This window comes from Falco biarmicus, chromosome 1 (genome assembly GCF_023638135.1).
Source record: "Falco biarmicus isolate bFalBia1 chromosome 1, bFalBia1.pri, whole genome shotgun sequence".
In the NCBI taxonomy this organism is placed as follows: Eukaryota; Metazoa; Chordata; class Aves; order Falconiformes; family Falconidae; genus Falco; species Falco biarmicus.
This window is the reverse complement of record NC_079288.1, coordinates 75,054,415-75,066,671: the sequence shown is the minus strand read 5'-3', so window position 1 is coordinate 75,066,671 and position 12,257 is coordinate 75,054,415.

Sequence of the window (12,257 nt, the reverse complement as noted above, 5' to 3'; positions counted from 1 at the left end):
TCCCCCGGCGGAGCCGCACGGCACGGGGGCGGTGGCTGCCCGTACCCTGCGCTAGCGGCTCCCGGGGCGGGCGGTGGACACGGGAGCCGCCGCTCACGCCCCTCACGGCAGCCCCTTGTCCCTGAGGTAGGGGCCTCCCGGCCGGGCGGCCGCCGCCCCAGGGGAGCCCCGGCGAGGGCAGACTCGGTGCCCCGGGTGGGGAAACCGCGCTGAATACGGCGGCAGCGAGGGGCCCCAGCCTGGCCTTCCCTGCCGGCGGGTCTGGGCGCCGGGCGTGAGGCGGGGGGCGCCGGCGGGGCCGGGGGTCTCGCCGCCGGGCCGTTGGCTTCGTGCTTAGCGCCGCCGCTCTCCGCCCGCCCGGCGCCCGGCGGGGCAAGGGCGATGGTGCCTGCCGGGCGGGCAGGCCGGGTTGGCGCCGGCAAAGCGGGGGAACGCGAGTGTTGGGGCAGGCGCTCAGTCACCTCGAGGTAAACGCGTACTGCAGAGCTCTGCGGCCCCGGTGACAGAGGACGTCTTACGGCCTCGGCTGGCTCGGGGCGGGGAGTGATTGGTATTCACTGTGCGGGCTCCTAACACCCGAGGCCGCCGCATGCCCGCTTTGCTGCCCTGCAGGTGTGCCGCTGCCGGCGGGCGGGGGGCACAGCGCGGTCGGCGACGCAACAGGTGACTTGGGCGGCAGGCGGGTGCTCAGCCTAGGGCCAGTCAGCCAGCTTCTTCGCAGATGACAGCATCAGCAGCCCTTCTGTGTGTCTTGTGCCAGTTGTCCGATCTGAAATGCATTCCATCTCTTTTTCTGAGGTCAACAGTCTGTAATGCGTGAGGCCCGGATTGCCTTCCCAGCTGTGGCGTAAAGCAAGTCATGTCTCTGACTATGGATCATCTTGTCTATCTCATTTATTTCTCCCATCAGTGTTCTGTTCTGAGTAAATAATGTGTAAAATAAGCCTGTCTTGCGTGTTTGATGTTCATAAATCATAGTTAGACGAGTTAAGTAAAAAAAAAAAGTTACTCATTTTCTATAGAAAATCGCATCTGTAAGTGGGAATGAAGGGGTTTCTCAGAAGACCTAAGAAGCACTTTAAGTGTTTAATTTGGGCAACATCCTTGTCTTTGAGTCTTCTTGAACAGAACAGATGAATAACCCATGGATGGATGAGTGTAATCCATTCATCTGTATGTGAAGCCAAAGCCATTCAGAATCCAAATAACATCAAAAGTCCAAGTGATGTTCAGAAGTGTATTTGACAGTATACTATAGGGAGCCAAAATAACACAGCAAATGGTTTAACAAATTGGCTGACTAGGTCTTTTCATCTTTAGCTTCTGTGATTTTATATTTGAGCCCTTCTGTTGGCTGAAGATGGTCAAAAGCAGTGGGCAATTGTGTGTTAAGTGCGTGCCTGAGGAAGTATCAGTATCAGGTTAAGATGAATGGATATAAATTCCCCAGTTGACTGGTAGGGTGGGTTTTTTTCAGTTATTTGAGCATGTTCACAGGGTATTCTGTTCTAGTGTCCCTTGTAGAGAGAAAGAGAATTTTAGATGGCCTGTCTACAGTGTAAGTTACTCTACTCGGGCACTGTGCATTTCTTTAATGTGAACTTAATGCTAAGTAGGCATAGTCTTACCCAGTTTCTTAGTTCGATGGAAAAATCTTTACATAGCATTTTTGTTAAGCAACTAGATACTGCACTGTTGCCATGCAGTACTGCTACAAATACTTGGCTTACTGTTTTTCATTTTAAGTGCATTTTACCCCATATACTATGATGTAACAAAAAAAAGATACGTATTTGCCTGTGGATGTGCATATACATAAATACACACAAAACCCGTGACTAGTGTCTTTATTTGCCAGGTACGCAAAATGAGCAGCTAAGAGGATTTCATTTCTGATAGCAAATAACCAACTATAGTTTGCTACTGATGGTTTTAGAAGAAAGAATGAGTTAACTTACTAAGAAAACTGGCATGCTTCCTAGTCAGAAGTTACTGCCTTAAGGATGCAAAAAGTTAGATATTAACGTAAAGAATACTTGAAAAGAAATGTGTTTTCAAAACTAGCACACCTCTTTCCTCTAGGGCTCCTGCTGTAAGGCATTTTGCTATCGTTATTCAGGAGGCTGTAAATTTGGGGAAAGGACTGTCCTGCTCGGTACCTTCCACAGAGTCACTCAAGTTCCAGGTGCTTAACAAATAATGCACATCCTTGCTGAGGCACTTAAGTGTCACGGCCAGCAATCTTTATCTAATGTTAGTAATCTCTAAGGAAACACGATAGCTCCTTGTGGGTTTTGACTGGTACATAGGCAACAGAAAAAGCAGCCAATGCACAGAATTGATGACCTAGGGGCTAGTCTCATTAAGTCAGATATTGTACCCTGATTTACTTACTCTGAAACGTTAATGGTCTCAGTGAGGTTACAATTCACTCCGTGTGTACCATCAGCCTAAGTATGAAAGTGGAAAACTTGCACTACTGTCAAGCAGATGTAGTTCTTCCTAATGAACTAACCAATGGAGGAAAAAAATAGGAAGTTACACTAAGCTTGTGTCTGCTAGCACTTGGTCTGGGAAACGATACAGGAGTCTTCCTTAAATAGTGATAGGCCTGTGTCTCACAAAAGCTGGAGAAAGACCAATTACGTGGGACAGCCTGTATTTTGACCTAAACCAAGAACACGTGCCAAGTCCATCTTTTGAAGCGGAAGTATGAAGAATAAAGTCACACACTGTACATATGGAAATGAGTGAAATACTGTAAACTGGTAAGTGCCATAGGGCTGGACTTACGATTCATCATAGGCAAAAGCTCAAGAAATTAGAGGGTTTTTTTTCCTGCAAAATACTTTTTCTAAAAATGAGGACAAAAATTGTAACCTATTGTTTGTGATTTGATGATGCTTTATTCAGGTTGGCCACATGTCTTTTTCTTTGTGGATAGTAGTTTATGACACAATCAACTGAAATGGCTCTTCTGGAGCCATTACAATTTGTTGTGTTAGTGCAGCTGAAAACACTTCAACATACCATGTGTCACACTTTGTCAAGTTAACAGTTGATGTTTCCAAATCAGGATTAGGAACAGTGCTGATGCAGTGCAATGCAGCAATTGCTTGTGCAACATAAGCATTCAGGAAAAGGGACGAACTCTGCTGAAGTAAAGCAGCAATGCTATTGTTGTTTGTCAGGTGCCCCAGCAGTTACTTACCCTAAAGCATCAAGTGGTCCATCCCTTCCGTATCCGAGGCTACTTACAAATACCAAAGGAACTAACAGCATTCCCTTATAAATGCTCATGATTCACTAGTCCATTTTAACAAGCCAATAATCTTCAGAAAATAAACTCTTAGCAAAACACAGAAGGAAACACAGATTAAATGATGTGCCAAAGGAGATGCAAGAAATGCATGGCAAAATCAGACAGGTAGAGCAGCCGCATGGCTACTAGCACATGGTACAACCAGGAATTCACCTCACCAGATAGTGCCAAGGTTTATATAGCCCCTTTTGTCCCCTCTTTCTGCCCAGTAAATCCACACCAGGATGGCAATGAAGATAAAACTGAACTTCTTTAGGATTTTATTCTCTCATTTGTATATGCAATAGCCTTTATGTGTGAACAACTCTAGAATTGTTACATTTGGTGCCAAAATGGATAATGGATAAATGGATAGTGAACCTGTGCATGAACAAAAATGATACCTTGTTGATGACGGAAAACAGCAATATGAAAAAATTGTGATTTTCGGTGACTGCCAGTTACTGTCAGATTTGTAGAATTGCTGAATGGAAATAAAGGTATTGATATTGAGGAACGGTGTTACTTCCAAAATCACTTAAAAGGAGGAGATTGAATTCTTCTTCGGGGAAAATCGAGAAATGGTCACTAGAAAGCTTGAAATTCTTTAAAACATCAAACAGTCCTTTAAGCCTGGCTTCCTAATGTTAACCATCCTGAATTCATATGTAGACATCTAAATAAGATTCTTCAGAAGGAAAATATTCCACACGTTGGAATAACATTGAGATAAGTTCTTAAGCACTCAGATTCTCAAGAGCAGCATTTCTCAAATGGTGAGGCAAACATCATTCAATTTTTGCCACATACGATACAGCCCAGTAAAAGCCAGAAGGACTGCTCTGAGTCTGCCCTGAGCTTGCAGATGCAGCAGAAGGGAGAAATTGTGCTGCAAGGCAGATTATGTACTGTACCTCCTCACACCATCTGTAGACCTTCTCTTGGTGAAGAGAAGGTGCCAAAACAGCAGGGGAGATTAATGCTCTGGGTCTGGGGGAGAAAGGGAGAGGCAGTACTGACAGGTAAGTTGTTCTCCAGGCCTCTCGCTAGTCCCAGCTGCCAGACCCAACCCACTGCTTCGCTGAGTTGTGGCAGAAAGGTGACAGTCCCGACAATGAGGAGGCAGAGCTGTGGCAGAGGGATCTGGGGAGACAGCAGTACTGGGTTATACTGAAAGGCAAGGAAGCAGCCTCCTAGGGGTAAAGCGAGGTTGATCTTTTACTGATCTCTTCCCAGGTTAATCCTGCTTATGATTTAAGCAGTCATTTAAATGGCTGAAGTTACTCGATTTAGGAAAGCACAATAATGTTTTGGCTATTATACAAATGGATTTTAAACAGCGTCTAAGTAACACAAGGTCATGTAGATATCTAAACAATCCTTTATTAATTTAGAGTATTACATGAATTTAAAGGATAAGATCCATTTCAACAGAAGATTGACTTAACCACTGAACCATTTATTTAAAACAAAAAATGCATAAAAAACCATTTCACCAGGAATGCTAGGATGCGATCCTAGGCTTCTTTGTGGCCTTGAACCACTTCAAATTAATTGGTTTGGAGCCAAAGGAGGTGCATAATATAACATCACAATTTATATTTAGGGAAAACTCATTAGAAATGAAAAAGTTATGTAACCCCTCAGAGAAAGCGAAAGAAATGTAGGACAAATTACACTCAAACACTGCAGTTAAATTATTTTAACAGCAGGGTAGATTTAAAAAAACTGTTAGGACAAAATCCGACATTGCATGGGGAAGAAAAGCTTTTACATCTTACTGTAATTAGAAACTCATCAGGTTAATGGGGCAATTTTTCAAAAGCTGCCCTTTAAGTTTTTGCACATGGCATTGATTTTGCTGTATTTCAGTTTGCAAATAGAACTTGTCCAGAGGAAAAAAAAAGCAATCAGGCATTTTGTAATGTACGCATAAATTCAAAGCTCTGTATCTTTGTGTCTGTGCTTTTTCATTAAATTTGTACTTGTGATAGAATTCTGAGAAGATTTCACTTTAACTTCAATATCCACTGACTGAAATTGCCAAAAGCACCAAGTGATTTTGGGGTATCTCGGTCTTCAGCAGCGAAACTGAAAGGCTTTGGGAAAGAGAAGGGAGCCAGCTAGTTGAGATCCACTCTTAATTTGAGCGCTTAAAATCTGAGGGATAGGAAATCAATGATCACTTTTGATAATTCAGGGCAGCACTTTAAAAAGTTGTTCAATATTTAAATATATGATGAGAAGACATTGCTGAAATGAATGGAAAGGGATGCAGCATAATGGGAAAAGTTTCCCAAAACAGCCAAATGATAGAGGAGCCTAAATCTGTAAGGATTTCATTTATTGACTATGGCAGTTCTCATACATGTTGTTTTGTGGCTCCTAAATATGCTCCTTATTTACAAAGATACCTAAATGTCAGAAAGCAAAGAGAGGGAGATACACAAACCACCTGCTCACTCCACATGACTAACAAGTGAAAAATAAGAAGTCTGCAAAGCAAGTCGTGAATGAGCCAGCTACCTTTGCTGAAAGGAGGAATTACTCCTTTTAGGAAGTAATGGATTATTAGAATTGGGTGCCTAGACAGCAGCAGCTTTCCACTGTAAGTTGGTTCGTTTTTTTTTTGTTAAAGCTTTGAATAGGGTACACTGAAAAAATGACCTGCAAACATATTACTGAACAGCAAGGTACTGTGCTTACTATATATTCATATTTTTTAGGGTGGGTGGAGCAAGGCAATGAAGTGAATAGAATAGAATGGAACGGAGTGGAGTGGAATTGAATAGAATATTTGACCCGGAAGAGACCTACAATGATCGTCTAGTCCAGCTGCCTGACCAGTTCAGGGCTGACCAGAAGCCAAAGCAAGTTGTTAAGGGCATTGTTCAAATGCCTCTTAAACACTGACAAGCTTGGGGCATTGACCACCTCTCTAGGAAGCCGGTTCCAGTGTCTGACCACCCTCTCAGTAAAGAAATGCTTCCTAATGCCCAGTCTGAACTTCCCCTGGCCCAGCTCTGAGCCATTCCCACACAATGAATGAAGTGAAACTGTGTAACTAATTCACTAATATCAGAAGGGCACTCTTGACTTCTATTAACATATGATATTATTAATTTTATATTCTGGATAGAAAGGGTTTTACAGGCACAAGTCTTTCCTGTTATTAAGAACCATAAAAGCAAAACCTCATTCACAGCTCATGTGCACTGCATATCACACTCATTTGTAAGATTAGAGCTTTATCATGGCTTTAAAACAGCAGAGTTTTTCCTACCCTGGTAACCCATTTTGCACTCCTTTAAACTGACAATCCATGCAAAAGAAGATGCTTTGAAAAATGATGACAAAAGGATGTACGAAGCAATATCAGTAGTAACTTCAAAGAAATAGTATTAACCCTGCAGGATCTGGTTGCCGCAGGAATAATTCCTTCTCTGCTAGCTGAAAAAATGAAAACCAAGCCCAGCTACATCCAGACAGCACAGATGTTGACTAGCACAGGCTTACTGGTACTTCACAGCAAGAGATCTAAGAACTTAAAAACCCCTATTTGTATTCTGTAAAACAGGCAGCATTGTCCCACTATATTTGAATAACTTATTTTATGTTACTTTAGGAAACTGCATCTGAGGATATTATGCACGCTAGATGCTAAGAAATCTAAACTCAGTATTTATGAATTTTAATTCAATCAAATCTCTAAACATGGTGCACATTTGAAAAAGAATTAGTGAAAATGAAAACACAGTGAAAAATAGAAAACAGAAATGACAAGTGAGGAACAATTCCAGAAAGATAGGGTTCCCACTGAACATTAAAGTGCAGCAGCTGAGGAAGTCTGCCAAACACATTCAGGACTCTCCATAAATTGGGTTCTAGAAACAGTGTCTTCAATCAGAACTGGCAGTAAAACCATCCAGCTGCCTTGTGGGAGCAGAAGGGGAGCGAGAGCTCCTTGAATGCTTGACTAAGGGCAGGCTGTGGAGAGCAAATGTTAGATTCCTTTGCCTGAGGAGAATAAGGGCAACTGTACCACGCAGCTTCCAAAAATACTTTACATTTGCAAAGCACTGGACAAAGATGAACTAACAATTCCCTGCTCTATTTCCCATTATAGACAAAGCTGAATTCCAAAAGGAAAGCAAATCAGGCCTGAGGCTTGAGAGACATAAAAAGACAATTTTTCAAGAGCATTGGGATGACCAAGCTAATTCACAGTAGTAGTTTAACGACAATTGCCAGGTTACAATCCTTACAAAGAAGTCCAGAGTGGTGTATTTTAATACCTTCCCAACTGCCTAACTGCATTTTGCTCAGCTGAACTTGATCCAACTGGCTTTTAACAAAAAAAAAAGTATTTGCAGATAGTTGTAAGATCATAAAGCAACAGTTCACCAGACACAGAGAGGAGCAGGTGGGTATTTTTGTAGTTTTCCAGTAGTCTGTTCTTGTTTTCATCTGTTTCCAATTAGCATATGTAGATGTCAACTACTAGGAAGTCAGAAAGGTGTGCTTTATAAGCAAATACCCAGCAAAGACAAAAAAGTATGTATCACTTTTACTAGAAGAGGACATCAGCCATGCAAGAGCTGTCCTATCTGCTCTGCCAATCTAGTCCCCCTGTGCAGCTATGGATATTATAGCAGTAGCAGCAGCAGGGACTGGTTGCTTTCTTCCCATTGCAGGGGAAGAACTTTTAATCCATATAGGCTTTTTTTCTTAAACTACATCATACTGAGCTTCAGTAAGTCTAACTCTCTAATATTTGCTTTTGGGAAAAAGGTATGATCTTAATTTGTAGAGGCTTTCAATTACTTTCTTACTCAATATTTTTCTAGAGGATAAGCATATTAACTCATGGAATTACAGAGAAAGTTTAAGCCTGTTCAAAACGTGATTTTTGCTCAGGCTACAACTATGTCAGTTTGGGACACGATTGTTTGGTTTTTTTAAAAACAGTATCATAATGCCCACAGAACACCATAGTGCAATGGCAATTCCATTTGTATAAAGACACTTCATCCTGATGAAGCTTATTTTTCCTCTCATTTGGGAAAAAATACTATTAGGTCAAGCATAAATAATAATATTGACTACAAATGGATAGCAAATAAGGTTCACGTATGCCTTCAGTAGCCTAACCAACTTAACATACATTGTATACACAAACTATAAAGAACACCAGTGTCCAGCTCTGCTGGAAATTGAAGGTCAATGTTTAAAGACATTTTTACATATGTCTATGGGTACCTGTATATAGGTAGGTACAGAAGGGTGTCTTTCTGAGACACCTAGGTGCTTTTACAAATCTAACAAAGAGCCTGAATATCCTTAACGTCTTTGTCCGATGTACATAACTCATTATATTACTCAAAGAAAAGCCAGTTACCAAGACACTACTAGTACCAAAATATTAAAAAATATTTGGAAAGTAATGTTTTCTACAAAATAATTGATTAAAGTTGCTTTAGAATGTTTTTGGGGAACAGTATTTTAACAGATCTCTATAACAAAACTGCCTGTTAGTAAAGCGAATGACAGTTTTGGTAGAGCCAAGTACTTAAAATACTTCCGATAAAAAAGCATACTGCTTGTGATCATCAGTTGCTGTGCACTCAGGAAACACAGAAAACAATAGGCTTTCAAAGAGTAACTAACACGTAAATCAACACATTTACATTTAGTTGATTCACTTGGAAAAATACTACTGAACAGAGTTGAAGATGCTATAGCCGTAAAATCCCTGTCGAGGCACGAGGGAGATGCACACCCTATTTCAGTTCTGGCCATCTGCTGTTTTGCTGGCAGTGGCACAGGTAGTAACAACATGGCAATACCAGTTACAGTGCTAACAGCCCTCACCACAAACAGTAAAGCAATGACATGTAGCTGGGTTGTAAAGCTGAAGTACTGACAAAGTCATACTATTTTACTCCTAACGCTTTATTGTTACCTTCGTTGCTGCCAGACCTGTGAGTAAGTTTAAAACCAATGGTAGTATTTGATCTGCAGCTATTACTAACCTATACAGCCAAAATCACAAAGCCAAACATTGCAACTCCGTATCAAGGCATCCTTGGAAATTACATGTAAGGACCAAAATCCATATTTTTCACTTTACTATTTGATTTTAGGTTGTGTACATTTTTATAAGAGAATATTTGCTTAGTCTTAAAGGAACCTCTTTCAGATTCTTTTTTCTTGATTTTTGACCAGTTCTCCCATTCTGGGGAGGGTACAGCTAAGCAATTTCAATCTTGTAATTTCCAAACACATTTTAATTATTCTGAACACAGAACACTACTCATTGTTTATGCTTTCATTGGTTTCTCTGATACCAGCCCTTTTAGGCTGAATAGGTACAGCTATGCAATACTTTCAGATCCTTGCCAGAAGTAGAAGTCAAGAGATTTGTTCTGCAGGGAGAATCAGTGGGGAATGGCTTGCTAAGTTAGCAGGTGAGTTGGCAGGTAGGCATCATACCACTGAAGAATGGCAAAAGGTGGTTACCAGTAAATTCAAAATAAAGTAGTATTAAAACTACTTAGTGTGGTGAGCATCCTTTCAGGTTAAGTGAAAGAAGTTAATTAAGGGTTTCTTTAGGAAATAGTATCAGGAAATGGGAAGAGGTCCCTAGAGCCCACAGAGCTCTGCCATGGGGTCAGAGCATTTCCCAAGGGACCGCTGCAGGAATGCTAGGGAGCTGGTTTACTTCGTGTATCAACCTGCAGCAAGAGAGCAGTTGTAAAGTATTAAGGCGTAAGGTAGAAGCACACGTTCACAGAACACATGGTGACAAAGCACGTTATAAAACTAATGATACTTGTATCACACATCCCAACATCCACACGACTGAGGCACAGGCATCTTCTGGCTGTGTGGGCAACGCGATCTCCAGTCTGCTGGGAAGGTATGCCTATGGGTGAGAAATTACTGCCTTACAGTTTGTTAAAAGATGTAGATAGCAAAGCGGCTAAGGCATGACCGCCTCCCCACGCAAGGGAGTGCGGTTTGTCGCTGCTGACAGCGGCCGGGGCGCGCACCGGGGGGGCCCGCCGAGCCCCGAGCCCCGGGCCCCGCAGCACCGCGGCGCAGCGGCCCGAGCCGCGGGAGCAGCCCCGGTGTAACTCGGGCTTTCACTGCCACCCGGTGGAGAAACGCGCTGACACCCCGGAGTTAACTCGGTCCGACTTGCTAGTATGATGCGTCAGAAAGAAATGTGGTCCGGTGGATATACAGGAGAAAATAAATTGCTTAACTTAAATTCGTGGAGGAATAATGGAGACGATAAAGGAACCCATTGCTCGATACAAACCACACGTTCAAAAATCACGTGGGTATATCCTAAAGCATCGTGAATGTGACTTCTACAAATATTTTGAAGTGCTTTTTGTCTTCTGATTTCTAGGCACTTACTGTATGCCAGGCTTTTCTTGCAATACCAAGGGCTAACCCCTTTTAATGGCAGGTTTCACCTAATCACATCTTCAGAGGGAAGAACCTCTGAGAACAGCAAATCGCACAAATTCTGTAATTAAGCTGCTGACTAGTGGTGATACTGATGGTGGTTGACACAGATTCCTTGTTTAAAACAAAACTTTCTGATGTGATAACTCTTTGCTGATTCCACTACAGCCAGGTTACTAACAAAGACAAAATGATCCATGAAGGACAGTCAGTGCACTCAAGATGTTCATCCATATTGCAGTCTACATATGAGAACACTCCTTATCAGAAATACATTACACAATATCATTTTATATCCTAGACTTTGATTATTATTTAGTATTTTCTCACACAAGCACTTTAAAAATACATGGAAAGGTGACATCAAAGCAGCAAGAAATAAAAACAGAAGTTCCAGATGCAAAATGGGTCATAAATACTGTTTGTAGAACACTTGCATTAGGACTTCAGTCAAAGGTGTCCTTTAGGGATATAGCTTCTAGGCTTCGTAAAAATCAAAACTAACTTAGTCCTAGGTATTTAAAAGCCACATTTTATTTGGAAAGAGAAAGTTCTTTCCAGCTGGGCAAAATCAAGATTCCTGTTTTCACAATGTGCCAATGTAATCATTTGGACCTGAAGCTCAACAATTTGTACTCCTGACAAACATTCTAATTAACAGAAGAGTCACTTACTAGCCAGCAGAAGAACAAAATACACTTTTCTTCCTATTTAGCTTGTTACTGGATTATTCCAAAGGCCTTCCAGGCAGCTAGCAAAGATCCTTGGTGCCCTAAGGCCTCAGTGGCCATCCTTCTGCCAAAGAAGAGATGAGAAAAGCAGAAAAGCTTTTAAGATCAAAACCTTTTTGGTCAGTGTTCTTTTACTGGTAGCTCTGAAACTCATGATTACAAGACAAATAATTTATTCGGCTTCATAATTATGTTCTCCAATTCAGGCTGTAAAACACCCACTCTGAAGCAAACATGGCTTAATCTAATCTACTTTATCGTAACAGCAGCTGAACTAAACTGTGATGGTCATTTTTGTTTGTATGCTCAATTTCTAAACTTGGACTGTAGTTTGACCTTGAGAGGGTGCAGACTACAATGAGTGAAACCAAAAGCAACATTTATATGAATCTTCATGAAGTGAAATTCTCAAGGTTCGGGCAACTTCAAGTCTTCTGCAAGTCAGACAGATCTGCATTATACGAGAACTTGATGTAACATTAAGATACTCTCACAAATACAAAAGGTTGTATTTTCCAGTACCTGATTCCCCTGTGACCCAGCTTTTAAAATCATGATTATGAAAGGTTTGGGGAAGTGAAGAGTATATGGAGAAACACTGCAAATTGTTTGCTTAACAGCATTTGCTTTTAGAGCACGTCCAGAAGTGTTAAAAATATGCTTCAGATGACAGGAGTGATTCATGACTAGACAGCTGCTGAGAGAGACATCACCAACAGGGGATAGACGGAGTGTGTGTGAGAGAGGGA